Source organism: Myotis davidii, unplaced genomic scaffold, assembly GCF_000327345.1.
Source record: "Myotis davidii unplaced genomic scaffold, ASM32734v1 scaffold17, whole genome shotgun sequence".
NCBI lineage: Eukaryota > Metazoa > Chordata > Mammalia > Chiroptera > Vespertilionidae > Myotis > Myotis davidii.
Window position 1 is genome coordinate 3,387,501 of NW_006288624.1, and position 5,065 is coordinate 3,392,565.

The following is a 5,065-nucleotide window of genomic DNA, read 5'->3' on the forward strand; positions in this document are numbered from 1 at the left end:
ATCTTTCTTCTATCATTGACAGTCCCTCTAGGTTGTGGGCTGCTTGCCTGTGTTCCTGAGAAGCATCTACGGTACCAGTCTATAGAGTGTGTTTTCTTTAGTGAATTACCGGTATGTTTACCGGTAATAAACTTGCACTGTTTTATGTATATGTTTGATTACATACAGCCTTGTGACAGTTTTCCTGCATGTCATAAGCATTTGAATATAAATTAAAATGTTAAAATCAAATCTGATATTGTTTTATCTTTTATTTGGTGTGTGGAAGGTGTGCGGAAGAGGGGGTAGTCTTATACGGCGAGTATATAACAAACTCTGTATTTTGAGTGGAAATGTTAGGGGGTCGTCTTATACGCCCAGTCGTCTTATACGCCGGCAAATACGGTATTCAGCTCCTAGCGTCTGAAACTCACAGCTTTGGCCATATTACTAAAATTCCACAGGCAAAGGTCACCAAAGAACTTCCAACGGTCACATCCAAAGAACACTTTTTAAGCTTTACTTTCCAGACTTCTCTGATTCCTCTCACTTTGAAAGTTTACTCCTTTGCCGAAACCGGTTTGGCTCAGTGGATAGAGCGTCAGCCTGTGGACTGAAAGGTCCCAGGTTCGATTCCGGTCAAGGGCATGTACCTGGGTTGCAGGCACATCCCCAGTAGGAGATGTGCAGGAGGCAGCTGATCGATGTTTCTAACTCTCTATCTCTCTCCCTTCCTCTCTGTAAAAAATGAATAACATATATTAAAAAAAAAAAAGCTCACTCCTTTGACTTTCACGGCACCATATGGTCAGGGTCTTCATGTTCACTCATCATTTCCTCTCTGTCTCACTCAGGGGTTCTGGTTCTTTAACATCCCTCCCCTCCACCCCCCTTAAAATATGTTTTTTTATGTATTTTAGAGAGAGAGGAAGGGAGAGAGAGAGGGAGAAACATTGTTGTGAGGTTGCCTCCTGTAGGCATCCCACCCAGGGATTGAACCTGCAGCCTGGGTATGTGCCCTGATCAGGAATCGAACTGGTGACCTTTTGGGGCATGTGACAACTCTCAACCAGCTGAGCCACACCGGCCAGGGCTACACCCCTCTTTTAAGCGCTGCTTTTCTGGGTTCTGTCCTTGGTCTTCTTCTCTGCTCCACTTAGGCATTCTCCATGGCTATCTCATGGTGTCAGTACTACCCATAGGCAGATGACTCTCAAATTTCTGTTTCCCCTGAGGTTGGGGTTATGCAGTCAACTTCCGTCTGGACAGCTGAAGCTGGACATTCTCAGAGCACTTTAAGTTCAATGTATTCAAACTCAATCCACGATTCCAAACCGGAAATTCTTTTTTTATTTTTATTTTTTTATATATATTTTATTGATTTTTTACAGAGAGGAAGGGAGAGAGAGATAGAGAGTTAGAAACATCGATGAGAGAGAAACATCGATTAGCTGCTTCCTGTACACTCCCCACGGGGGAGGTGCCCGCAACCCAGGTATATGCCCTTGACCGGAATCGAACCTGGGACCTTTCAGTCCACAGGCCGACGCTCTATCCACTGAGCCAAACCGGTTTCGGCTGAAATTCTTTTTTTTTAAAGGTACTTTGAGCTTTTAATTATTTTTTGTTAATCCTCACTTGAGGATCTTTTCCCATTGATCTTTTAGAGAGGATGGAAGAGAGAGGGAAAGACAGAGAGAAACATCCATCTAAGAGAAACACATCGATTGGTTGCGTCTTTCATGAACCCTGACCAGGGCCCAGGCCAGGGAGGAGCTTGCAACTACAGTATGTTCCCTTGACTGGAATTGAACCCAGGCCTTTGGTCCATAGGCCAATGCTCTCTCCATTGAGCCAAACCGGCTAGGGCGAACCTGAAATTCTTTATCTCAACTGGTTGTGTTTCCACCAGATCCTCTAAACTAGGAACCCATGTGAAAACTAGATCTCAGCACTGTTGATAATTTGAGCTGGGTCATTCTTTCTTGTGAGGAGATTATACTGTCTATTGTAGGATGTTTAGCAGCATCCCTGGTTTCAATCCACTGGATGCCAACATTAACCTACCAGTTGAGACAACCAAAAATGTCTCCAGACATTGCCAAATATCCCCTGGGAGGGAGGGGTGTCAAACTAACCTAGGGTTGAGGACCACTGGGTTAAAAGCATGGGTTTAGGAGCCACACATATCTGGGTAACTTTGGACTAGTTAGCTACCTCTTGGAGATTTAGTTGGTTTTCTCTTAAGATGGAGATAAGTCTCACCTCATGAGGTGAGCTTAAATAAGGTAACAGCGTAAAAGTGCATGGCCTGTCCCATATGGGACATTTGTTGAGAGCAACAAAGACTCCTCTCTCGTCCTCACATCCAAACTCCTATGCCTCTCAGTTTTATCTCCTAAGCCTACCCACTCATCTTCATTTGCTATACACTCAACCTTCATGTTCCCTGGAATTCGTACGTTGAAATCCTAACCCCCAATGTGATGGTATTAGGAGAGTGACTGGGTCCTAAGAGCAAAGCCCTCATGAATAGGATGAGTATCTTGATAAAAAGGACTCCCGAGAGTTCCCTGTCCCTTCTGAGACATGGGGACACAGTGAGAAGACGGCCAGCTATGAATGAGGAAGCAGGCACTGAATCTGATCTTGGACTTCCCAGCCTCCAAAACTGTGAGAAATAAATGTTTGCTGTGTAAGCCACCCAAGCTATGGTATTCTGTTATTGCAGCCCAGAAGGACCAAGCATTTTCTGTCTGGATTTTTGCAAGAGCTTTGCTTCCCTCAGATCCACACTTCACACAGGTTTTCACGGTCTGGCTGCTGCCCACCTCTCCAGCCCCATCTCTCACCCCTCCCAGCCTTGAATTTCTAGTCTAACCACACTGAAATGATAGGCATTCCTTTTACACCGTGCAGTTTCCTGCCCCCGTGTATTAGCTCACACTGTTCCTTCTGCCTGGAATAACTTCCCACACTCCTCTTCATCTGGCTGACTCTTAGAGGCTCACGTGAATTTCACCTCCGCCCAAAAGTTATAGCTGGAGCTGCCTTTCCCATGCTGGGCTCATTATTCATTCCTCTGTGCTCTAGGTCCCCTGGTCAGATCTATTCCCTTGCATCTATCTCATTGCAGTATATATATATTTTAAAAATATATTTTTTATTGATTGCAGAGAGGAAGGGAGAGGGAGAGAGAGAGATAGAAACATCAATGATGAGAGTCATTTATTGGCTGCCTCCTGCACGCCCCACACTGGGGGTCAAACTGTGACCTACATAATGATGAGACAGAATCATTGATTGATGATCAAGCCCGCAACCTGGGCATATGCCCTGACTAGGAATTGAACTGTGACCTCCTGGTTCATAGGTTGACGCTCAACCACGGTGCCTGGCTGGCCCACTGCAGCGTATTTTTGTTTCTGTGTCTGTCTCTGCAGGGCTGCATAGGGCAGGGATTGTGTCTTTCACATCTACAAAACACCCTGACACACAGATGGTGCTCAGCAGATACTTACTGAGCGAATGAATGGATACAGCACCGTCATTACCCTCTATGTTAGGTTTAGAGCCGTCGTTTAGAAGTGGTTATAAAATAGTCCATAAATCTGCTGTTTCTGTGGCTCAGAAGCCGTGCTTCCTCAGCCAGGGACGGGTAGCAAGCACAGTGCTGACTGGTAGCACTTGCTGAAGTGTGCGAGGTCGGCTAATGATGCAGGGAGCAACACCACCAGGGATATCTGCTTACAATAGCATCAGCTGGCTCTCCTGAGAGTCAGAGGCACTTTCTGCACCTTTCCCATCTGTGGCCTTTCCAGTATCCTAATTGATGGCCCTTCCTGTCCGTGAACTTTGTCCTCTAGCACCTTCCTTCGCCCCTGGACCACACCCTTGCGTTTTTGCAGTTGACTCGGCCATCCCTCAGGGCCACAACTACAAAGTAAGCACTATTATGCGCATAAGCCATTGGAGGTCTACTTGCTGCTGTTCTCCAGTCGTGGGGTCCCTCCGGAGCCCACCAGGGTGTGAGGCTGCCTCCTCCAGGTGTCTATCACTGTGGGGCAGGTGTTTAGACCCTCCGCTTGCTAGATCCGGGTAAGGAAGCCCAGGCAGGCACTAAGAGGTGTTTAGTCAGTCTTGCCCTCCTCCTCCTCTAATAACAATAAGCCTTTGCTTGTGGGCTTAAGGTTACAGGGTTAGCCTGTGGAGTCCTGAGAACCTGCTAAGTCCCTATTCAAGCTCAACTCTCAGCCTCAGTCTCCCCACCTGTCGGTGTGTGTTGTGTGGAGGGGGAGGCGTGGAGTCGGTAGATTACTCAGGGCCCTTCTTCCCAATTTTCAGAATGATGCCCGGGTGTGTAGGAGGGTAGCTCCGGCTCCGCCAGCCCGCGGGGAACGGCAGGGGTACCCGGGAAGCTGGGCGACGTAGTTGCCACCTGGGGAGCCCCGCGGCTTAGCCCAAGGGCGGGCGGGAAAGGACCCGCGGCGAGGCGGGAAAGCTTGTGGCCTCTGAGCGCAGAGGTCTGGCAAGAAACCTGGCTCCCGGAGGGCAGGGGTCGGCCTTGTGGAGCCGGGCGGGGCTGGGGTGGGGGCGGCGGAGTCAGGAAATTCCCAGGAAATTCCTTTCCATTCCCGCATTCCCCGCCCCTTTCCTTGGGTGCCGACCTCTCCGAGCTTTGGGAAAGAGAAAATGAAATGTTATTCGGGTTTCCTCGCGGCTCTTCTCCAGCTCTGGCCACTTGGGTTTGGAGCGCGCGTGGGAGCGCAGTTACACCGGCGCGTCCGAGTTGGGGCCAACCCCCGGAGGCTCCTGGGGCTCGCGAGCGCTGCCGCTCGGTCCCAGAGCTCGAGGAGGCGTCCCCGGCTTAGGTCCCGTTCAGCTTAAGCTGGTATCACATGAGCCGCAGGGGAGTGGGAACCCAGGGTGTGGGCGGGGGCGTGCGCGCCGGGAAGGGGCCGCCCAGTCCACCTATGCTCGGTGGCCCCGCTGACGGATGCCAGGAATTCCCAATGAGAGGCGATGGGGGGAAGTTTGGGCAACTCGGCCTGGCCAATAGAGAACCTAGGGAGGGCTCTGCCCCTTC